This window comes from Crinia signifera, chromosome 6 (assembly GCF_055691185.1).
Source record: "Crinia signifera chromosome 6, ASM5569118v1, whole genome shotgun sequence".
NCBI lineage: Eukaryota > Metazoa > Chordata > Amphibia > Anura > Myobatrachidae > Crinia > Crinia signifera.
In genome coordinates, this window is record NC_139222.1 from 151,800,984 (window position 1) to 151,827,641 (window position 26,658).

Here is a 26,658-nt window from a genome sequence, read left to right on the forward strand (position 1 = left end):
GCAGCTACACCCCTTGAATCTCCAACCCACCCTTTTGCTCATCTTCGCGGCTCCACTGACATCAAGTGGCATGACAACATAATGTCCGGCCTGTGTGAAATTTTTGTGAGAATAGTGGGGCACTCCTAGGATTCTACTGCCTTACTTTTGAAACCTTGGGCAATCTCAATTGACCCTGTTGGAAAAACTGGATGAGGGGGTGTGGTTAAGAAAATGAGGGCGCTGAATGTTGCTGAAAGTCTTGATAATACTTATCTTATTCGCGTTGTTCCCACTGCTGAGACGTCCTTCTGTCACCTTCCGTATTTGTTATATTCATATGGTGGAGACATAGAATAGAATTTGGATTTAAGTATATCATATCAGTCACATGTAGAACAGGTGATGGTTAAGCACTCATGATGTGCAGGCAAGAAGGCATACCTGACTTACACATGAATAAAGTGCTTGACACTTATAAAGGTATCTTTTCTAGTGGCAAAGCGGATGCATATCCTACTCACGGTGGGTCTCGTGTTGACACTCCTCAAAAGGTATCTTTTGCCCGGTAGCGAAGGTGACTTTTCATTAAATTTTAATCCACTCCTTGGGTTTGCATAAAAAGGGAAATTTTATTTACATATACAAAGTAAAATGAATAAAGAAAATTTAAAAAGATCTGTCTGCCGGGCAATGAAGGAGGTTAGATTTAGGGTCCAAAACAAAATTGTGCTAAATCGAGTGGCACAGATAGTGATACCTTTTGTTTTTACCTTCTTTCACAACCATCGCCACAAAGACACCTTCAAACAAGAAAGGGGGGGGCGCTCTTCTGCCGACACATTTCGAGCTGCTGCTCTTTATCAAGGCATGCCACTATCAGATTGTGTCTTTCATTTTCTAGGATGCAATAGATAAATGATAGAAATTTTTAGAAGCTTTAGTAAATTTACCCCTATGACTGTTACACAGAGTTTATTAAGGTTTTTATGATGCCAAATAGTGAATGTTTATGTGTGATAAATTGTGATAATATTTATTCTAGTAATTTATGCATTTTTCAACAAGTGCTTTGTATTTCTATACATGTATTATAATAATAACAACAACAACAACAATTGTATTTATATAGCGTTCTTTCTCCAACAGGACTCAAGGGGCTTAGCAGACAGTATGAACATAATACAGAACATAAACAATGAAGTAAAGGAAAGCTTTTCATAAAATACAGAGATACCAAAGGGACATTAAGGAAATGCTTTAGTAAAGAGGAAGATCTGCTATGGACAACATCTCCATTTCTTTAAAACCTGTACTTTAGTAAATGTACCCCTGAATGTGCACATTTCTCAGTGTGTTCTTTCTGATAGCATAACTATACAGGTGCTAGTGAGTTCTCATTATTAATACAGGTTGAGTATCCCTTATCCAAGTATCCGTTATCCAAATTATTCCAGCAAGTGAGGACATGATATGTAACTGGCACTACTGGTGACATCTGTAACAGCACTACTGAGGACATGATATGTGACTGGCACTACTGGGGACATCTGGATCATCACTACTGAGGACATGATATGTGACTGGCACTACTGGTGACATCTGGAACAGCACTACTGAGGACATGATATGTGACTGGCACTACTAGGGACATCTGGAACAGCACTACTGAGTACAATATATGTAACTGCCACTAATGGGAACATCTGGAACAGCACTACAGAGGACATGATATATAATGGTCACTACTGGGAACATCTGTAACAGCACTACTGAGGACATGATATGTAACAGGCACTACTGGTGACATCTGGAACAGCACTACTGAGGACATGATATGTAACTGCACTACTAGGAACATCTGGAACAGCACTACTGAGGACATGATAAGTAACTTCCATTACTGGGAACATCTGGAACAGCACTACTGAGGACATGATATGTAACTGGCACTACTGGTGACATCTGTAACAGCGCTACTGAGGACATGATATGTGACTGGCACTACTGGGGACATCTGGAACAGCACTACTACATGATATGTAACTGCACTACTGGTAACATCTGGAACAACACTACTAAGGACATGATATGTGACTGGCACTACTGGTGACATCTGTAACAGCACTACTGAGGACATGATACTGTATGTCACTGGCACTACTAGGGACATCTGTAACAGCACTACTGAGGACATGATATGTGACTGGCACTACTGGGGACATCTGGAACAGCACTACTGAGGACATGATATATAACTGGCACTACTGGGAACATCTGGAACAGCACTACTGAGGACATGATATGTGACTGGCACTACTGGGGACATCTGGAACAGTGCTACTGAGGACATGATATGTGACTGGCACTACTGGGGACATCTGTAACAGCTCTACTGAGGACATGATATGTGACTGGCACTACTGGATACATCTGTAACAGCACTACCGAGGACATGATATGTGACTGGCACTACTGGGGACATCTGGAACAGCACTACCAAGGACATGATATGTAACTTTCACTACTGGGAACATCTGGAACAGCACTACTGAGGACATGGTATGTAACTGGCACTACTGGTGACATCTGTAACAGCACTACTGAGGACATGATATGTAACTGCCACTACTGGGAACATCTGGAACAGCACTACCAAGGACATGATATGTAACTGTCACTACTGGGAACATCTGGAACAGCACTACTGAGGACATGATATGTAACTTCCATTACTGGGAACATCTGGAACAGCCCTACTGAGGACATGATATGTAACTGGCACTACTGGTGACATCTGTAACAGCGCTACTGAGGACATGATATGTGACTGGCACTACTGGGGACATCTGGAACAGCACTACTACATGATATGTAACTGCACTACTGGGAACATATGGAACAACACTACTAAGGACTTGATATGTGACTGGCACTACTGGTGACATCTGTAACAGCACTACTGAGGACATGCTATGTAATTGCACTACTGGGAACATCTGTAACAACTCTACTGAGGATATCATATGTAACTGCACTACTGGGAACATCTGGAACAGCACTACTGAGGACATTATATGTAAATTCCACTTCTGGGAACATCTGGAACAGCACTACTGAGGACATGATATGTAACTGGCACTACTGGTGACATCTGGAACAGCGCTACTGAGGATATGATATGTGACTGGCACTACTGGGGACATCTGGAACAACTCTACTGAGGATATGATATGTAAATGCACTACTGGGAACATCTGAAACATCACTACTGAGGACACTATATGTAAATTCCACTTCTGGGAACATCTGGAACAGCACTACTGAGGACATGATATGTAACTGGCACTACTGGTGACATCTGGAACAGCGCTACTGAGGACATGATATGTGACTGGCACTACTGGGGACATCTGGAACAGCACTACTGAGGACATGATATGTAACTGCATTACTGGGAACATCTGGAAAAACTCTACTGAGGAGATGATATGTAACTGTCACTACTGGGAACATCTGGAAGAGCACTACTGAGGACATGATATGTGACTGGCACTACTAGGGACATCTGGAACAGCACTACTGAGGACATGGTACAGTATGTGACTGGCACTACTGGGGACATCTGGAACAACACTACTGAGGACATGATATGTAACTGCACTACTGGGAACATCTGGAAAAACACTACTGAGGATATGATATGTAACTGGCTCTACTAGGGACATCTGTAACAGCACTACTGAGGACATGATATGTGACTGGCACTACTGGGGGCATCTGTAACAGCGCTACTGAGGACATGATATGTGACTGGCACTACTGGGGACATCTGTAACAGCACTACTGAGGACATGATATGTGATTGGCACTACTGGAGACATCTGTAAGCACTGCTGAGAACATGATACAGTATTTGACTGGCACTACTGGGGTCAACTGTAACAGTGCTACTCTGGTCATTATATTTAACTGGCACTAAATATGTGCAAGAAAATGATTGCTTAGCATAGTACACAAACTTTGTTTCATGTTTTTAATCCTTGTTTCATGCACACATAAAATATATTTCTGTGTATTTCATGTGTTTGATGTGTGTGTACAACATACATGCAAGATACCTCAAGATATATCATTGATATCTAAAAATATGCTGAAATACGGAATAATCCATTATCCAAAATTCATCTGGTCCCAAGCAATTTGGATAAGTGATACTGAACCTGTAATTATATCGGTAATAATTCAGATGTGGATGACTCTTTTTAGTTGTAGGCAATGGCGCTGAGGTGGTACTAATGGCCTGGACTTCTCCTATCCTGAGTAAATCTATAATTAAGCCAGCGCCGTCTCCCCAGTGCTATCTTTGGAAAGGATGCCTTCCCCCACATTGAAAGCACTTTGCCAGAGTCCTTGCTGTCAAACAAGCACCATATTCACAAATATTACTGGAAAGATGGCACTGGCCGAGGAGGTGAAGGCAAGGCAGGAAGCGAGTTCTCTCTCCCGTGACACCCTGCCCCTCCTGGATTAGAATGGCTCTGCTTGTGGAGAGACTTACAGTAATTGCCCCCTTTTTAGGCCATGAACTCCCCCCCTCTATTTCCCTGCTAATTGCCATGGGCACATTATGGTTTTCTCTCTACTCCCCTCGGTGTAAATATAATTTTATACAACAGTTTTCTGTTGGCTATGGTCACGATATAATACAGAGTTCTACAGAGAAATAGATTATGTTTAAAGCTTATAACCATGCACCACAATTCATTCAAACTGCAGGCTCAGGATTCAAAATGAGCGTGTATTTCCAGCTGCCCATTACCCACATTATGCTTGGTAAAGAGAAACCAGGATATAGAAAACAGAGTTAAGAGAAGGTAAGATTATACAATATTGTGTGTCCAATGCCTATGTAGAATGGACAAATTCTCTGTGGCAGCTTGTGCTATTTCTTATCATGTGACATGCCATCCCACTCAAAGCTCAAAATAATCAGTGTTTATTGATATCTCTGTCACATCTCATTACTTTGACAACTTCAAAGCTGTAACACATTCATCAGAAATAACACAGCAGTAAATACCACAGTAACGTTCAGACTAAGATCATTGATGTCACTGGAATATTGTTCCATACACATACACAACACATACTACTTTCAGGGTCACTTTTTGCATAAACTTCTTATCACAGATAACTTTGCAAGACAGGTTTCTATCCAATCGAAAATAATCTTTCACCAGGTGTCATCTGGCATATGGTTTTTGATGTGTGCTGTCCGAATGCCATGAATCTCAACGTACCCCAAGCAGACCTCCAGAGACTTGACACCCCCTCGTCCCATTAGATTACTGACATGGACCAACTAGCTTCAAGACTTTGGCTATGCAACCTCTTTTATGCACACTGCTATGTGTATGGTGCTGGCTCTGTCTTGTGGTGAATGACTTACTAGAGCATGTGCTTCCTTATTCAGTGGTGTAATTGTAAATAATACGACCCAATAGCAACATTTTTTTTTAAAACTCCATATCTTAAAAAGTTACCTACCCCCCCCCCTCCGTTTTAAGCAGTCAAACAATTTAATTTTCAGCAAAATATCAAGTATTAAAAAACATATGTATATTCTTATTTTCAGCACTAGGGTCAGATAAATGGTTCAATCCCTAACCCTAGAATATTAGGAGAAAAATATATATATATTTTTTCACAAATTTTTCTTAATTAAGGATTGCCAGATTTAAAAAAATAGTATCATTTCAAAAATTAGGATCACCTGAGAGAAAAACTTCAATTTTCACAATCGCTTGACTAAAAAGTAGGGATGTGCACCGGCCACTTTTCGGGTTTTGGGTTCTGATTACCTTGAGGTTTTCGGTTCTAATGGGTTTTGGCAAAACACCTCCTAAGTGTTTTGTTTTTGGATTCTTTGGGTTCTGATTTTTTTGTTAAAAAAGCATAAAAACTGCTAAAATCGCAGATTTCTTTTTTGCTCCTATGCTATATTAACCTCAATAACATTAATTTCCACTCATTTTCAGTCTATTCTGAACACCTCACACCTCACAATATTGTTTTTAATGCAAAAGATTGTACTGAGGTAGCTGGATAACTATGCTAAGCCACACAAGTGTGCGGCACAAACACATGGCTCATCTAAGAGTGGCACTGCAGTGGTAGATACGGCAGTACTAGGCACCAGACAGGTAGATACGGCAGTACTAGGCACAAGCAGGTAGTTACGTCAACAATACTAGTATATGTGCACCAGCAGAATTTATTATAATTCATTTTATTATTAGGTACTGCTTGGCAGTGGCAAACAGTGGCACACGTCAGTGCACCAGCAGCATGGAATTATTTTTTACAGTCCGACACAGCACAAGTATTATTTTTTAATTAAATTATATATAGCAGCCTAATATGTACTAGGTAGGTACACTTAGGCAGTAGCACTGCCAGTGGCAACAGTGGACTGAGTAAATAATACTGGCAGATTCAGTGCAGGCAGCACCAGTGGACTATATATATATAATATAATTAATTATTAATATAATATATAATATTACAGCACAGCACCAGAGGTAGGCCCCAGCACAGAGGAGACAGGTACACAGTTAGACTGTCCTCCTTGCTAGGGAGAGCCCACCCTAAGCAGAGAGGAGAACAGAGCACACAGTAGCACTGAGGGAGACAGCACCAGCGAATAAAGGTAGACCGCACAGAGGAGACAGTAGTACTCAGGGGCGGATCCAGGATAAAATGACAGGGGGGGCACCATGATAAAAAAGGGTTTGGGTGGGTGAGGGGCGGTGTTAGTGGTGGCAGTGTACATGCTAAGAGAGCGGCAGGAGAGGGTGGGAATGGAATTAAAAATAGGCCCTGGCATTTAAAGTACGCAGGCCCACCATGGCGACAAAAGTGAAGGATGTAGTTGTGCGCACGCCAAAGGCGCGCTCCGGAAAAGGGTGTGTGGCCACTCAACAGGGGGCGTGTCAACACCATATACAACTTCTACACATTATGCAACAAAATACTAGACCCCATTATACTTGCCCCTTACACATGATGCCAAATGGAATGAGCCAAAATTGACATAATGCCACATGGATTGAGCCAAAATTCAAATAATGCCACATGGATTGTGTCAAAATTCACATAATGCCACATTGATTGAGCCAAAATTTACATAACAACACACACGGATTGAGCCAAAATTCACATAATGCCAAATGGATTGTGTCAAAATTCACATAATGCCACACGGACTGAGCCAAATGCATAAAATGCTATACGGATTGAGCCAAAATTCACATAATGCCACATGGATTGAGCCAAAATTCACATAATGCCACACGGATTGAGCCAAAAGTCCCATAATGCCACATGGATTGAGCCAAAATTCACATAATGCCACATGGATTGAGACAAAATTCACATAATGCCACATGGATTGAGCCAAAATTTACATAACAACACACACGGATTGAGCCAAAATTCACATAATGCCAAATGGATTGTGTCAAAATTCACATAATGCCACACAGATTAAGCCAAAACTCACAATACACTTCATAAACAGGGACACCAAAGGCTCGCATTAAACATTTACACCATAATGTCCATTACACGTTAAGTTACACGCCATTATGTCCATTATGTGTTATGCCAAACACCATAATGCCTATTAAAAATTATGATACATAAATGCTGCTTCTCTACATGCTCATTGCCAAGGGTTCCATGCTCATTGCCAGAGGTTCCATGCTCATTGCCATGTGGGATTACATGCTCATTGCCAAGGGGGAATACATGCTCGTGGTAAATGGGGGACAGCCGCCAGGCAGAAGTGATAGCCACTGACAGTGGCAGAGCCTGGCTGTATTCAGAGCACTGCAGGTCCCGGCTATTTGAAATATTACCCCTTTCACACCAGAAAATGCATTCCCAGGTTGGCCCCTTTTACACCAGCCTAGTCCCTGCATTTTCTGGTGTGAGGGGGAGAGAAAACCACCCCTCCCCCCTTTAACCAGTTATCGAATTTAACCGGCTATATCTTCGGAACCAACTGACCCATTTACATGAGACAAGTATCATATTAAAGAACTTTTGAGTGGGCTTTGAATGATTTTGGTCCAGTGAAACTGGAACGTTTGGTTCCAGAGTAATCTGCCCTCAAAGAACATGAACAGCCATGAAATTACATTTAAAAAATAAAAAAATCGGTTTACACGCAATATCTCTGGAACCGATTGACTGATTTGGACCAGCCTGGTATCATATTGAAGGCCCAGCGATTTGGAATTGAATGAAATCAACCACAAGCTTCTGTGATGCTAGGGCGGGAACTGGCAGCCGTCGGAACCGGGTGGGGGTCGGAATTGACGGGTCCCATATTATCCTAGGGGTAAAAAATGTTACAGGTTTGCCAGGAAATATCTCCGGTTCCCGGGGGGCTAGAGACACAGGGCTGGGCTCGTTGGAAAGCCCTGGTCCTCAGCTACAAAATAAATGACAGGGGGGGCACGTGCCCGGGTGCCCCCCCCCCTGAATCCGCCACTGGTAGTACTACAAGTACACAGTTAGACTACACAGCAGCACTGAGAGACAGCCCCAGCGAATAAAAAATATTGCGTTCAAGGTCAAGCTCAAGTTTAAGCCCCAGCAGCAGCACCAACACACCCTCTCCCAACCCACTACTAGACTGGAGTGAAGATGGCGGGCGCAGCAGCCGCTATTTAAAGCCTCACGAAATCCAGCTCCGGGAGATGACGTTCTGACCACGCCGACGGACCCGAGTCAGACGGAAGCTCCGAGCGCTGCTCGGAACCGGGCTCGGAATGATGACGTCTGTGGGGGCTCAGATCTCTGGAATCTGAGTCTGCACATCTCTACTAAAAAGCACTTGTTGTTGACCCGAAAACACTATGGGCACTGGCGTAACAATAGCACCGTAGCCCCCGCCACCGTGGGGGGGGGGCGCTGTGCATATGGGGGCGCCGGGGGCTGCGGTGCTTTAGTTACACCTCCCCCCAATCCCCCGCAGGCTTACCTATTTCACTGGTCCCGGCGGCTCCGTTCTTCTGCTGAGGACCACCACAAAATGGCCGCCCCCATATAAAACACTGTTCTCTGAAACTGTCTGCTGTATGGGGGCGGCCATTTTGTGGTGGTCCTCAGCAGAAGAACGGAGCCGCCGGGACCAGCGCAAAAGGTAAGGCTGCGGGGGATTGGGGGGGTTTGAATGGGCGCTATACCCTCTGCCCTGGGGCTCATGTCACCTGATGCCAACGCCGACTGGTTACATTCTATCCCTCTGTCACCCGGGCTCCGTGTCCATCTGCTGGGTGTCAGCTGTGGTGTACAGTGTCCTGGCGTGTTGGCTCCGGGTAGGGTGAGGCATGATCCGCCATGATGGTGTCCGCATCATTCTAGGCCTCAGACTGGAAAGCGCCGGCTGCAGCGCCTCCGCGTTATATACTCCGCCGGCTGGTTTCTGTCGCGGCGGACATCTTCCTGGTTTCCACAGCCTATGCTGCGCGGCTACAATCGTGATGTCACTCGCGCAGCCAATCAGTCGTCAGCTCCACCCTTAAATACTGACTAGCCAGGCCAGACCGGCAGTCAGTACAATGTTGTCCATCTGTTAGCAGCATTGTGCATCCTGGCTATTCCTGCAGTATCGGCTGCAGGCTGACTCTTCGTCTTCCTGGGTTAAAGTCTATCCTGATCTTTCTGCTGGTCGTCCACTGCTTCACCATATCCGTCTACGGAGATCTTCTGACGCCAATTAGGACAAGGAGAAGGTTAACCCCCCAAAGGGTGTCATCTTCCTCCTAGCTTCCTAATGGTTATATCCGTGGCCAGCATCCCTGGTTCTGGCAGCTACGACCTCATTCAGCACAATATTCCAACTGGTCTTCATCTCAGTTTAATTCCTTCTTATCTTCATCCAATCATCCAATCTTCTTTATCATCATCCAATCATCCAATCTTCAAATCATTCAATCATCCAATCTTCAAACCATCCAATCATCCAATCTTCAAATCATCCAATCTTCAAATCATCCAATCTCCTAATCATCTTCAAGCTTCTTCAATAAGTATTATTTATTATTGTCTTCTTTCATTCTAACCAAAATCTACAGTAATTCATTGTGCCATCATTCATATCTTTGTACCGCAGTATCTTCATTAAAAAAGGTTTAATTTTATTCAATTGCTTCACTCCAGTCTGTCGTTCATGCAACAGCCCTACATTAAAGCACCCAGCCTCCTTTACACTCCGGCTGGTGCTTCAGCCAGCTCACACAACGTGACATGCAGGAAGACATGAGAGTAGATTTACTGTACAAGCTTCTGAAATTGAATAGTGATAGTGTTGCACATGGCAACCAATCAGATACTAGCTATATTTTCTCTTTTTCATTGTAGAAAATGATAGAAAGAAGTTGAGTTGATGTGGGAACGTCCCCCAAAAACGAATTGTCACTTCCTACCTACCACTTATTCCTCTTATGTTCTTTACATATCAGACGATGTGCAGACAACACAATGTCATCAACAATTTCCCTTGAACTCCCAGTCAAACAATATACTGTAGTGCATTGTGTATCATTAGGTCCTTTGATTGCCAACAATATATCAGGTATCAATGTACAGTAGGTAGTGCACACACACTGCTTGGGGATATCATCAGATTGAGCTGCATGCAAGGCCAACCTGAAGATGCGATGGATGACTCATAGGAGTGTACCATAGTGTGTACACACAGGATAATGTGGAAGATTTTATATCTGATGTGTACCCAGGGTTGCATTGCTCAGTGACCTCTTCAGCCATACTTTCCCCAATTAAGGTTCCGCATGAAGTCATCCAAAACATTTACTTCCAGAAAGGTTCTTTGGTGCACAGCTATATACAGTGTGCTCAATAGTTATCAACTTGACCTTTAACTCTGTCCATGTGCTGACCTCAGTGGAAAGTATTTAGTATGAACTTTCCTTTTCTTGAAAGAATTGCCCTACAGTCATGCTTTATTACAGTTATATCAGTGTTGGGAAGACTAATAATAGTACTTCCCAGCAAGTGTTACTGCTATAAAAGTGAGGGTTGAAAAGTCTCATGCAGAGTAGTTAGTTCTTTGATCATAAACTACCAACCACCTGCTTCACATGCCAAGTCTAAGCATCCCTTACCCAATGCCACTCTACTGCATAGTATGCCTGGTATAGCTGCCATAACTAACATTTACATCTAGTCAATATCTCCTTTGTGTTTGTAATGTATGATGCTCAACCAGTTGTCTTCTGCTACCAAGACACACACAACACAATCAACTTCATTTGTTGCAAATACAACAGAGAATATCAATTAAAATGCTGCACAAATAGTGATGATTCCCAGGGAAGGCCCAAAATAAGCAAATTGCCTATCCACCAACAGTGGATGCCTCGATCTCTCATTCCAGGGGGAAATCATGAATTGGTGGCACACAATATTTAATATACATTCTGATTTTACTCAAAATTAGGAGCAAATCCAGCTGAAGGATACAAATTTGCACCTGAGCAAATCATGTTTTGATGCAATGGGTATAAATGAGGGGTGTCGTTTTGGCAATCAGGGTGAATAGGCTATATAGGAATAGGGGAATAGATCATAGGGTTGAAATTGTCAAAGTTGACAGTCAATGAGTCAACGCTAAAAGGTTGACATGCACAAGGTCAACAATGGAAAAAAAGATTGACACAGACAAAAGGTCGACATGGATAAGTTTGACACATGAATAGGTCGATGTGAGAATTTCATGCTTTTTTGGTGTCATTGCCAAGTAGTGTACCGCATAGTTTTTTTTACAAAATGTTGCACATTCTCTCCCTGCTAGCTAAATTGTTTTATCATTCCATTTTGGGTACATGCTCCTGTCACCTTTATGGTTTGCTATCATATGTTTAGCATACATTATATAAGAGCAATTCATATAGAATGTAAGCTCTCACAAGCAGGGTCCTCTACCCCATGTGCTTTTTCTTCTCTTACTTACTTTTCTGCCATGCTGACATATATTCCAGTGTCTTCTTCTGCTCCAGCTATGTTTATGTACCCTGAACTTGACCTCAAGTCAGGTGTGGTGTGGCGGGTTGACAGTCGGGATTGCGGTAGTCAGTATACTATCATTGGACCTACACAAGGGAGGATAGCCCCTGTCAGTCGGGATTCCGACTGTCGGACATTTAAACAGTCGGGATTCCGATGACCTTCCAACACCCCATTAATATTCAACTTTAAGTCACTGTTTAGCTGATACATTTATGTGCTCTGTAATTTGGCACTACAAATCCCTTGTGTTACCATATAAATAAAGGATAATATAATATATTGAAGAGTATACCACCACTTTCATATTATTATTACTATTTATGATAAATAACTGTTTATTGTCTGGGCTTTGTGTCATGTTTAATGTCACCTGAAGTTGTATTACACCATTAAACAAAAAGATGATTTATTTGGTGTCAGCTTATAATAACAGATATGCACCCAATTATTGTCTGTGTGATGAATGTAACTAAAATGCCAGGCTTCAGCTTCATTTGATAGCAGTTTGCCTGTGTGTGGTACTCTCTTGTCCACAGGAAGATAGAAGGCAAACTCCTTTTGATCTCTGTTACATGAAAGTGTTCCCACCAGAAGCATTCTCTCATTTGCTGCAAACATCTCTTCCATCTCACAGAACTGAAGAGGCTTCAAATGCAATATAAAGTGCAAGTCTCTGTTCAGTCTGATTACACAAAGTCCATTTCCTCATGTCCCATTACTTGCAGTACAACTGTATGCAGAGAGAGACAAAACCCAATTAAACTAAGTAACTCCCATATCTTGGAAAGATAAAACATAATATCCATTGGTATATTTGTATGCATTTATTGCATTTTTATTTCATTTTACATATTAATTATTTATTGTCTTAATTTTTTTTTTTTCAAGGTAAAACTGCACCTTAATTTTCATATATACTACTTACATATGTAACACTCAAACCATTGAAAACACCATAAATGGGTAACATTTTTCACATTTTTAAATTGTTTTACAGGTACTATTATGAAATATATTGTATACATTAGCTGAAGCGCAGTATTACACACAATTGTACATTTTTCACGGAAATTCAGTTTCTCCCAATCTGACAGGATCTGGGTGGATACACATTTGGTTACAACCACTGAAAATATTAACTTTTTCTTTATTATCTACATTTAAGTTTATGTTTTTAAAATGTAGTAATGTCTATAGCGGTGGTTCGCAAACGGTGTGCTATAGACTTACTTAAATATTTTATTTTAAATTCCTCAAAGAGAAACCAGGACATCATGATTGAAAAAGTGTAGGAACCACTGGTCTATAGACATTTTATCACCGTTCCTTCATTATTCACCTTGATGACAGGAGTGGTTACAGGAGATCACTCTCTTGTGTTCCGTGCACTTATTACTGAATTGGGTGATGTGATGATGGGACGAAGTGATGCAATTCTCAGAGAACCATGTCCAAATAGTCCTGTGCCTTCTTCTTTATCCAGCGATATGCAGAGCGGCATGCATATTGTGCAAATCACTCCAGATCTAACCCCAATAGTCTCTGTGAGGGGAATATTAAAATGTTGACCAATATGTTGAAGATTACTAGCAAAGTCTCTCATAACCTGTCACACTGGGAGGGCCTATTTGATGTCAATACAGTAATGAGGATTGAGGACAAAACCATAGTTTTAAGGGCACAAAATGCAGATGTTCATGTCAATTGATCATTAGTGTGTATCATTTTGTAAAAAGTCACTCAGCGCACATATCACAGGGTATGCCTACAGACAGTCACATGACTAATTGAGAACACGCTGCACCCATTATAGATATGCCACTGCGCAGGTGTATGCTTACTAGTATAAATTGAAGGCACTATTAGTGTTGTGGGACAGTTCTCCTCATGCTGGAAGAGGTCTGGCACAGAGCTTCCCTCACATAAAATTCCTATTGTTTCCTGCAATACTATGTAACAGACTATTTCTGACAATAACATGCTTGGTTTCACTGCAGAAAAAGGTGCTATATATGAGGGATTGAATAGTCTACTTTCTGTTTTTTATTCACTGTTTTCTGCACTGAAAACTACTGACATGTACCTCATTTCATCCATCAGAATCATCTTTGCAAAATGTAATGAAATCATAAATGTTCTCAGCGGAATCCTGTGTGAACAGACCTTTCAACTTTCCACAATGGTGTAAAACAATTCTCAGCTGTATGAACCATAGGAAAAGCAGTCTATCTGTAAAAACAAGGAGAGACCTGCTTGCTTTCATTACAAAAATATCCCCCAAAATGTAAAAAAATATCCTAAGGGAGAAAAAACATTTAATTACAACTAAAAGTAAAACAGAACAGATATTCGTAAAGAGATAAAACAGAGTATTTATCCGAAGTTATTTTCTGTTCAAAATGTGTAAAAAATGTTATATACTGTAGATCAAAAGCAAAGTTTTATAAGGTGCTGAAAATAAGTGTTACATTGTTGTACAGCCCAGTCAGAGCAACGCACCACTAATGTCACACTTATTGTCAGCACTTTATAACGCTTTGTCTTTATTATCTACAGTATGTAACATTTTTCACACATTTAGTGGCAATATTTGTTGCAAAATTGATTATATTTATAATTAGTAAAGATCGAATAGTCCACCTGAATTCTTTATCTTTGTCTGTGAAATCATGTACCAGCTATGTAACAACTACATTTGGTAAAATCCTAGAAGGACAGGTTAGCTCGGTCTGATAAACCATACCTCTCAATTGTCCTAATTTCGGTGAGACAGTCCCACAAGTGCTACCTTGCCATGACACCAAGGCCTGCTGGAAAGTATGGCCAGGATCCCTGTCAGAGCATAGAGATTTCCTGGCCTCTTGGTAGTAATGGGCATTCTGAGCTATATCTTTTACATTATCTTCTAGTGTGTACACTCAATGTCATTAACGATGTGTGCTCTGGTGCATCATTAACGAACCCTCCTGTATAGTGAACATGCAGGTCAATGTGGCTATATACTGTAACCAATTACCCGCATGTTCTGCTGGTCCAGGTAATATCACTGCGCAATATTGTTTACCAATATCATTCAGTGTGTACACTCCATATCAATGTGAACTATTGTTAACTACATCGGCCTCGGCCAGCATGGCGTAGTGTGTATGGGCCTTTCGTGGATTTACAAGGAAATCAAAATGATACAGGAATTAGACATATTTGAAGAGTAGCATAGTGAGTGAAACAATCATATTGTCCTAATACTAAAATGCATGGGAATTTATGCATTTGCAATGATGTTAATTGCCTGTGAGAACGAGCGGATTGCAAGTCTGAAACAGATTGATACTTTACTGCTTCAAAGCTGAAAAGAGGTTTTGACAAGTCTGTGACAGACACTGCAGGTAAAAAGAAAAGATGGATTTATCCATGCTGGAAAGACTATCCATATAAAATTTGTATTACAAATTACTAAAAAAACTGATGGTTAGGATTTTAAAATCCCCAGAAGACTGCTGGAAGAAGTGACGAGAGCAGTAAGTTCAGAGCACTAGAGCACTCAGACCTACTATACATGCGCAAATCTCCAGAAAAATGGTGCAGCAGCCATTTTCATATCACTGCTGCCAGCAGCAGCATTGAGGAATCTTAGGACTAGAGTGCACAGACTCCACTGCACATGCACAGATCACTGGAAAAATGTCCATCACGCCATTTTGTGGTGATTTCATCAGTGATGCTACTGCTGCCACTGGACACTGCACCCATTATAGATACACCACTGTTGTGGCTAGGGTCACACTATCACAGGAAATTCATGTATTTTCCTAGCTTCTGTACACTCTAGGGGTATACACAAACAGGCAAGTTTCGGGCTATGAGAACTCTTTGATTTATTATAATTGAGAGCAGAATTTTGTTTGTTCCTTTTGATAAAAATCTAGTTAAAGGAACATTAATGCTTTACAAGTAGCGTTGAGTGGGTGAAGTATATCTGTAGAATAAATATAGATTGTGTATTCCAGCAAAAATTAAACAATCACAATAACCCTGGTCGATATTTGATAAGTGCACAGCAACATGCTTTTGTAAATAGATGTACAGTACTGTATCAAGGCTGAGTGCTTTATCACAGAGAAAACTGTGGCCATGCATCACTTTAAAGCCTAGTGCTTTTCCCTCACATAAAGTTCATATACAATATGGTGGAGCTACTAAATCTCCATGTTAAAAATTTTTTAAGTGGCCAACGTTAAAACAGAAATCTTTAGCTGTGACTGAAAGTGTCACATCTGAGGGGTGACTTTGAACTGGGGCTGGAGTGTAACGGAAGCTGGATTCTTTAATAAGCTTAGACTGCATGTAGGACCACTAGGGACAATGGTGGAACCCCAAGAAGGAGTAATGAGTAAGTCTCTGGACGACTGGGGCCAGTCAATCACTGGTAAGTATGGACTGGCTTTAGCCAATGCAGACCATCGATGAAGACTGATTTGAGAAAGCACTGCAGATAAGTATGCTCGGGTGCGTATCACTAACACAGGCACAAGAGAGGTCCACCGATACTGATAGTAACAGCAGATGTCTACCAATGGTGGTGATATCGATGTTGACTCTCTGAGTGTTGACTGGTAAATATGATACTGCGGAATGAGCAGGAGGCTATTACAGGCAGAGAGGACTGAGGATCTCGAGGGTCAGGTAGAAACAGATAACACTGTAATGACTGAGGCTATATCCCAATAAGGACACTGGGAGAAGTCAGGCTACAGGGGATTGAAAAGCCGCAGATGCTGAAAATATCAGGAGGTACTCAGAGGAAGCAGGAATGCTGTAACTCTAAGGGCAACATTGCACTGACTGACTTCCTGGACTAGCCTCCGCATATTTATAGGTAGGGCGCGCAGATGATTGCTTGTAGCGGATTGATGTCAGAGATGGTCTAACCAGGATTGGCTGAGAGAATCATTTGAGCCAATTCAATATGGCGGCGCCTATGCTTGTGACTGGCGGGAAGACCTGCATTCCCGTGGACAGGCCTGAGGGGGAGACTAGCGCTGAGTGCCGCTCTGACAAGGCCGCAGATGCGACCAAACAACCCCCACCAGGATGACATTGCAGGAGAGAGTGACCATGTACACTCAGCACCGATCAGACTGCGCTGTGATCCGCCTGATGACAGCGGCCTCTGACTAAGCCTGGAGAAACATTTAGAGGGTAAATAGGTGTTTTTTAAGCATTGAATCGTGACAGAAAGTACAGTAAAGTGAAGGTGGAGAGTAAATAGGGAAATATTTTTTTTTCTTCAACTGCTGATGCATTTCTTGTTTAAATCTAGGTAGACGATTCAACTCCCTACAGCTGACTTTAATCATCAAAGACTGCATCTGTAGGGCCACACACAGGAACCTCAAATTTCTCAGGGTCCCTATCACTGGGATTGCTTAATGACCTTTTAAAGGTCAGATTTTATTATGATTTGATTTGGAATGTATCATAACAATCTTGTCATGTCTAAAGCTTATGGTTTTATGTACTTTCAGTGTTTTACTTCTTATTAGTAGATTGCCTGATTTTGCAGAAATGTGAGGTTTAACCATGATCGCACGCAATGAAAATCTTCTACTTTGTATTACAAAAACCATATGGGTGAAATTTAATGACACACGATTTTTAAGCATGTATAAAAACCGAACAAAATCGCACTTTTTAAAATCGCGTTATTGGGCCGATTTTCGCATATTTAATGATTTCGCTGCAAAATAGCGCAATAAAGTGCGATTTTGTGCGATTTTTAAGTCCTGAAAATGTGTGATTTTCAGTCATGAAAATCGGCACATTTTCAGTAATGTGCGGTGTGTTAAAAAAACAAAAAAAAAACGGCGTGCGGTCCCCCCTCCTAAGCATAACCAGCCCCGGGCTCAAAAAGCCGGTGCTGGTATCATAAAATCAGAGGGACAAACAAATAGGGGTTCCCTTGATTTAATGAAACCAGCACCAGGCTCAAGGTCCGGCGCTGGTTCCCAAAATACGGGGGACAAAATGACCAAGGGTCCCCCGTATTTTAAGAACCAGCACCAGACCCAACCAGCCAGCAGGGTAATGCCACAGCCGGGGGACACTTATTATATAAGGTCCCGCGGCCAAAGCATTATCCCCGTGGTTGGTCAGCATGGGCAGGGGTCCTGGGGAAGTGGGGACCCCCCCAATGAAGGGGTCCCCCCCCTCCAGGACTTACCAGCCCATGCTGAAAGTCCGGGGCTGTCCCCGATGCCCCTGGGCGGTGGGCATCGGGCTGATGAAAAGTGTAAAAAAAAGAATAAAAACTATTGTCTTATACTGTAGAACTATGAGTCCCAGCAAGCCTACCCCGCATGCTGGGACTTGGAGAACCACAAGTCCCAGCATGCAGGGCATTAAAGGGCCCGCTGGCACTTGTAGTTCCACAGTACAAAAAATAGTTAAATAAAACACACACTGACACCCCTAAAAATAAAAGTTTAATACATCCACAGCTCACACATACTGATACTTACCTACCTTGAGCCCGTAGGTCGGTTCCTGGGTCTGGGGTCCTGGGCTCCAGGGCTGATGTCTCCGGGGTCCAGGATCCGAAGTAATCCAAAAGGGGTACCTGAGGAAGGAAATCCTACTCACATGGTCCCCGGCGACGACCCCGGCATCTTCTCCGGCAGACGCGCTGCTCCCGGCTGGTAAACGCTCACGGACTGGAGAGGCGCAGAGATGTTCATCTTCAGCGCCTCTTCTAACTAAAAATCGCACCTTTAAAAAATGCAAATTTTTCCGAAAATCGCAACATATAAAGTAAGCGTTTTTCGGAAAATGTCCGAAAACGGCCGTTTTTGCGAAAAAAATCGCAAAAATAAAGAAAACGCACCCTATTAAATTTCGCCCTATAAGTGTACATGCAATTGGTGCCTTCATGCATAGCGCTTGCATGTAAGCTAAAGGTGACATTGTGCTGTTTTATTTTTTTAAACAGCTTTTTACCGAAGCATGTCAACAAAACATAGAGTATATATTAAAATGTAAAACAGTATAATGAACCTTGGACCTTATTCTGATTCACATGTAGCGCTTCTAAGCTTCTAAGTTCACCTTGTGTGGGTGGACCAAATCATTCAATGGATGCCGACCTCAGTGGCAGATTAAGGGGGGGAGGGGCGGCACCCGGGAACGTGCCCCCTCTGTTATTTCTGACATCGCTCATTTTGTAGCTGAGGACCGGGGCTTTCCAACAAGCCCAACCGGAGATACCGCCGGGCAAAGCTGAAACGTTTTCCCCCTAGGATAACATGGGACCTGCTAATTCCGACCACCATCCAGTTCCGACAGCTGACAGTTTACCCCCTGGCCTCACAGAAGCTCGTGGTTGATCACATTTGAACCCAAATCGCTGGTCCTTCAATCTTATATCAGGCTGGTCCATATGGGTTAATTCAGGGGTGGCCAACCTTTCTTTAATATCTACCAACAGTTCATGTTTTTCAGGCAACCTGTGGATCTATAGTAGGAATTAATGCATGTGACAGTTAGTAATGACCACAGATGTGCACCAGCTAGGTGGTTTGGAAAATGTGGACCGTTAGTCGATCTCGAGGACCAGTTTGGCCACCCCTGGGTTAATTGGTTCTGGAGATATTGCGGATAAACCGATTTTTATATTTCTGAAATGTAATTTCATGGCAGATTTCTCTTCTCTCGAACCAAACGGTCCAGTTTCATGGGACCAAAATCATTCAAAGCCCGCTCAAATGTTCTTTAATTTGATACTGGTCTCATGTAAATGGGTCAGTTGGTTCCAAAGATATAGCCGGTTAAACAATATAGCCGGTTAAAAGGGTGGGGGGGTTTCTCTCTCCCTCACATCAGAAAATGCAGGGACTAGGCTGGTGTAAAAGGGGCCAATCCCTGCATTTACTAGTGTGAAAGGGGTATTATTTAAAATAGCCAAGACCTGCAGTGCTCTGAACACAGCCGGGCAGCCCCCGCTCTCTGCCTGGCTGTCAATGGCTGTCACTTCTGCCCGGTGGTGGCTGTCCCCCAGTTACTGCAAGCATGTATTCCCCCTTAGCAATGAGCATGCAATCCCACATGGCAATGAGCATGGAACCCATGGCAATGAACATGGAACCCCTGGTAATGAGCATGTACGTAAGCAGCACTATGTAGCATAATTTTTAATAGACATTATGGTGCTTGGCATATTATGTAATGGACATAATGATGTGTGGCTTAACATGTAATGGGCATTATGGTGTAAATTTTTAATGTGCACCTTGGCATAATGGGGTCTAGTATTTTGTTGCATAATGTATAGACGTGGTATATGGTGTGGTACACTACACTCAAGGACACGCCCCCTTCTGAGTGTCCCACACCCCCTTTTCCGGAGCCCGCCTTCGTCACGTGCACAGCTGCATCCTTCACTTTTGACACCAAGGTGGGCCTGTGAACTTTAAACGCCAGGACCTATTTTTAATCCCATTCTGGTACTTTGGGGGACAGAGAAAGAGTGTATTTTGTTTGGTGCACCAGAAGAGTTAATTTAGTAAAACATGACTTTTAATGAATTTATTTAAAATAGTTGCGAAGATATAAAAGACATAGACAAGACATGAGACAACATGTAGTGATTTAAAAAGGATAGAAATCCTCACCTAGTGGGACCCCACTACACACTGTCCCTTATTAGTTTTATGGTCAGTCTTAATGAGGCACGGTTGAATTGACTTTGTTATGTTGCTATATCACTGTAGCACATTGCATGGATAACACGGGATTGTTACTAATTTGAAACAGTATGTCAGTAAGATCCCAGGGCTCTCTATGCAGCAGCTGGCAAGCGCTTGAACACGGATATAATACCGCTCCAGCGCCGCCGCTGACTTGCTGGAGCCAGTGGTTCCACAACCTGCGTTCTGCCCGCAGAGCTGAATCAGAGGTGTGCCTGTGTGCACTCCCTCGCTCGTGCGGGTTAGAAGAGACAGGAAGACGCACGGCTCTGGTGCCAGAGACCGTGTCAGTGTACTTGCTGGGGACCGTGTCCGACGGAAGCCCCAATCCGGCCAACAACAGATCAAAATACAGTTTGTAAGGGGGGAAGGGAGAGTGGGGTTTAAACACACTAGGTGTGTAGTTAGTCAAGCGTACGCTTTCGCACAAAGCTTCTTCAGGACCTCCTTTCAGGAGGAAGGGTTTACTTTCCGGGTCCAGGAGGAACTGGACTAAGGTAAGCCAGGGGGAGGGGGAGAGGGGGGTTGGCGGGTTTGCGGCGGAATTGGTGGGTGGCGAAAATAAGTCCATAGGCTTCTATAGGGTATCGCCACCCAAAGATGGCAATACCCTACTATGCGGAAACGTGGCGGCGGGGTGTTAGTACATAGGAAAATGTGGTAAAACAGGGGGTTTACCAAATTTCCCCTTAGTACATCCCGCCCTATATCAACATCTTCCATTTCTACCACAAGGAAATCCTTTCAGCATCTCTTCTTATACAACTCTTCAGTCTGGTAACCATTATATACCCAAGTGCATTGAACTGTTGCATTTCTTTCATCAATTGGAGCAATATGCCAGCAATTTTTTTAATTCCCCCTCTGTTTTTCTTATTGAGAATTCACAATTTTAACATCCATACGCATATACTGTATCTATGTCATTATTGCTTAATAAATGTGTATACATTTTATTAATTTACTAGTTTATTTTGTTCAGTCAAACTCATATATCTGTATATCTGTTTTTCTCAAAATTGCTTAGTGTGTATGGGTGCACACACTGATTCTATAATGGCTCTGTCAGGTGAGAACATTGAGTCAGCATTTCCCCACGTGAAGTAATAGGGAGGATCCAGACCAGATTTAATCAGCAGCACCTGGGATGTCCTGATTTAAGGCTTCCCATGGCAGAGTCTCCTTGCTCTCAATGGTGGACTATCTACCCAAGTGATAGGCCAGGGGTGTGGGTTAGAATAGGAACCATTTGATCCTTATCTGCTATGCCTGTATGCTACTGCCTGTGATATTAACTGTATATGAATATCACCTGTTATGCTGTACCTGCTGATGAGAATAATCTACAAAGTCATCATCTGAGACCCTGTGTTTGTGATCCTTGTCACAACATTTATCCCATCTGCAGAATTCATCTGCTAGTGTGTACTTGGCATATTTGAGATACAATATACACTTCAGTGCTGCTTTCCTTTTTTTATGATTTATTGTTTAATAATTGTCACACAATTTGTCAGACAATATGATGGGTGTACAATAGTTTTCAGTGCAGTGTATAGATAAAGTACAACCCAGTTTAAAGTGCACCACCACAGAAGTTCCAACATGAGTGCAACATGGCTAAGAAGATTGTGGTTATTTTTTGTGGCCAAGACTGGTTATGTAGCTACTGTACCACAATTACTGGGGACTGGTACACAAATCAATGCCAACTACATGTGCTAAGAACAAGAATTTGTTTTAAATCACCAGAAGCTACAGTGGAGACCATCATCCAGCATGTAGAAGACACACCTTCCTGGGACTGGTCTAATGTTTTACCAGGTGGTTTGAGCTCAGGAAACTCTTATATTGGACACAAACATATAATGTACATTTTTTTTGTAAATATAATACTTTTTGTGGATCCAGATAATTATTACACACCTGTGATATGTCTCTGAAAGAATTCACAATCTTACATTTAGTAATGAAACTCAATAGTAATATACTGTAAAAATGAATAAAATCCTGGTTGCTATCACTGACACTAAGGGGGTATTCAATCTTGACCCTGTCCCGTTCTCGGTCAGCTCGACTGAGAATTTACAGGATTCAATGCCCCGCCTGCAGCAGGACGAAAAGGGGGCGTGGCCACGAGCTGCAGCCGGGAAGAGGTAAGCTGCAGCCAGGAGCTCGTCACTTCCTGGCCATTCTCGGCAAAACTAGTCCGGCTGCTTGTGAAGTCGGGCTCGTTCTGCCGAGATCCCCTGTTCAATGTTGTCGGGGAAGACAGCATTGAATAGGGCCCCGCAGCCATCTCCCCCGTCGGGAGATGGCTGCGGGAGATTGAATACCCCCCTTAATCACTGGATAAGTGAGGTGTACGGCTGCATAAGTGCCGATTTATGTTTTTGCTGGTGGGTGCTCAAACCAAAAATATAGGGGAGTGGCTTCATGGGAAAGGGGCGTGGCCACAAAATAGTACGGATTTAAATTACGCACCACAATTGTCTCCAATATTCAAATTATGACATCAATTTCCGTGGGTGCTTGGGCCCTCAAGCACCCACAGAATCGGCACCTATGTACAGCTGTACACACAACCTTGCAGGATACAGTATTTAGAGGCTTCTGTTTCAGCCAAAGGTATAATCATTTTTTATTTAGTCCTTCCAAACAAGATTGCCTTAAGCCGCAGAGAGCAGTATCCCTGCCAACACTCACTGTTGTAATGTTTTTAAATACAGGTAACTCCTCAATTATTCTCAAAAGCCAAGAATGTAAATAATGATCGTAAGAAAGTGTTTCCCAGGGGCACCAGGGCAATGCAGCCAGTTAGTGCTTGAAAGTGAAGAAAATCCAAAACAGAAAAGGCATAATTAAAAGCAAATTACATGTACACAAGGCAGTGTTTTGCCATGGTAATGCTGGTAAAAGCTTCACTAAGGCACAATATTTACAGATGATACAGTATCATGCAGCTTGGTAATCCGTAGCAATGTACTGTGTGGTAATATGAATACTTTCTTTTTTCTCTGATGGTACGTAACAGTAAACAGTACCAGAACCTTAAAATAAGTGTCTGAAAACTTGTCCAGAGAATGTAAGCTACTACAATATAATCATGTATCAGTTTATAACAAAAAACACTGGTATCAGGCATGCAAAATCCTGTTTTGAACAAAAAAAAGATTTATGAACACAAATGTGTTTTTTTTTATATTTAAAATAACAAATTAAAAACTAACTTTATTTAAAAAATAGTGAAGTCCACTCTGGGCAGCATATTTGAAATTTCTCTGATAAATAGCAATTATGAACATAAATACTATTAACTATATAAATGAACAGTCTATATAAATAGATTAAAACTGTAATATATTGGATCTGCTGAGTCATACTGACTAAAAAAACACAGCAGTAGTATATTTAGCAATTGTGAAGAAATACAATTAATTTGGGAGTTTCATCTTGGCAAAAGTTTATGGAACTTATTTAATCTTGTATCTTTGTTATCATCTTGCTTGATAAAATACTACCTAACTATGTATTAGTCAATAACATTGATATTTTTTTCCCTTTGGTGTTAAGTATCAAGAAAATGGCAACTAGGAGAGCGCCTGGGATACTTAATGTAACTTATTACATATTACTAAATATTACTAATGCATAAAAGACTAATATTTTTGCCATTGTCTTTCCTAGTTATTATCACCCTTCAAGAGCTTTTTTTTTTACTAGTGCTTCACCTGTAGCTACTAGAAAGACTGGGAATCCTATGTTGTGGACCTCAGTATTCTGCAGGTGACCTCCCCGCTCCGGAGTCCCTCCTGACACAAGCACACAAGAGAAACTCACCTGGGGGATGCTCTAAATGCAGAGGACTGGAAACACATTGACTTTTGAGTAGCCTCTAGTTCTTTTGTGTGCAAGAATACCTACAAAAAGAACTTCTACAAGTTACTGTAAAAGTTATTCTATGTATCCACCAGCTGTTAAAGGAACTTTAATTAGGTTGGCGCATATCTTCATTAATGGTAGCAATGTCCCATGCTCTGCCTATTTTGGTTAGATATTGGGAACATAATTACCTTTATTATGCATTTTGCAGTCTTGTTTTTCCTTAATTATCACTTCTGGCCTGCTGAAATCCCAGGTGCATCCCACCCACAAACTAAGCTGATCTGCCATATTTTTGACCCTACTTTGCAAACTGCCCTCCCAGTATCCGGCATTTTTACAAAGGGGAATTTATGTCCTCTCCATCTTTTTCTAAAATATTTGACCCTTGAAACTATTTTAATCACCGCCCATTTGATTTATTGTTTATTTTACTGCCCCTCCCCTTCCATCTGACACTATACCCCTTATTCCTATCCTAGCCTTCCTTTATCATTGTCACTCTGCACCATTGTGTACTAGTTTAAAACAAAAAAATGGTAAATGTCAGAGTTATCTTGCTGGGCCCACTTTTGGAGCCTCTTGATTTCTTAAAGTCATTCACTATTTTACTATCAAGGGGCTAAAAAGTAGAATCATTTCCAAGGTTTATTCATTCCACCCATAAAAGTACAAGTTAATGCAGTACTACTTGTATGATATAACTGATGTAATAAAAAATGGACAGAGATGTGACTACACATTTGGAAGATTTAATGTACAAAATACAATACACAGACTAAATATAGTAGCTACAGAATCATCGGTTCCACAGAGCATGAGAAGATGAGCATCTATTGAGTAAAAAATGGCATACCAAATTCACACACAAGTGGAACAGATTCCACTTATAAAGATTTATTTAAGTACTGTGTAGATGTAAAGGGGCACTTAACTGCATGGGGTAAAATTTTCCCCCACAGGATGTCCACTCTCTCACCAATGCCTTAAAACTTATAGTCTTCCTCTGGGTGTCCTAAAGCAAGAAAGATACCCTTAGGAGAGTTACACAGTATCCTGAGCTGTAAGTTAGGTATACCCACTTTTCCTTTAACTACACAATTGGGTGACTTCTGGCTATTCATGAAAAAAATTGGATATCTTGGAATTAATGGTTCTTAAAGAAACCTTTATAGGTGGAATCCACTACACATAGGTGGAATCCACTACACATTGGTAAGTACGTTACGACAATTTCTACTATAAAAATATCCATATTAGAAAATGAGTAAATTAAATTACCATTCCCATTTATGAAAATAGAAATGTGATACTACTGTATCTCTATTCTATATACTCCTCTCGTTTCTTCTCTTTATCTTGTTTATATGGATTCTGAGAATATCTTATTTGAAGGACCACTTAAGGACCAGATAAGAAAGAGTTTTATGACTACCTAATTGGACTCCCCACATAAGTATATATTGTATTTTTTACAGTTTCTAGTTTTTCTATATGGTTTATGTTTGTTTTTCCTGTTAATGTATTTTCTATTTATGATGGGTGACATTGAAAACATACCTGTATTGCTGCTTCTAGAGTGTGAGGATATGTAGACCCTCTATACTACATGTATAGATTATCACTAGAATATGCTAATGTTTATTCACATACTATCGTTGTAAAGCACAATATGCTGTGGGTAACATACAAATTTTGCTTACTGAAACATTACTTCCTCTGGGAAATGGTTAACATACTTTTGCTTGATGTTTTTTTTTTTACTTCTGAAACTCATTATGATTTAACTTCACAGCATGTCATCTGAGATATATGACCATTCAAACAACCTCATGATTGAAATTCCAGGCAAGTATGTAAGGACGTGATTGATTGCTCTTGCTCTTACCAGTCATGACTTCTATACTGAATTCACATTGATGGGTGTTTCTTTTGATCCACAGTTCTCATTTGCTAC

At 41.6% G+C, this 26,658-nt stretch overlaps 1 long non-coding RNA gene across 1 annotated transcript; it reads right to left on the reverse strand.

Annotated features, from left to right (window-relative positions):
* Positions 1–857: 857 nt before the first annotated feature.
* LOC146007109 (uncharacterized) lies at positions 858–26,658 on the reverse strand. Its single transcript, XR_014444238.1, has 3 exons — positions 26,590–26,658; positions 24,660–24,739; positions 858–879 (listed from the first exon to the last, which is right to left on the reverse strand). It is a non-coding gene; the product is annotated as an uncharacterized LOC146007109 (long non-coding RNA).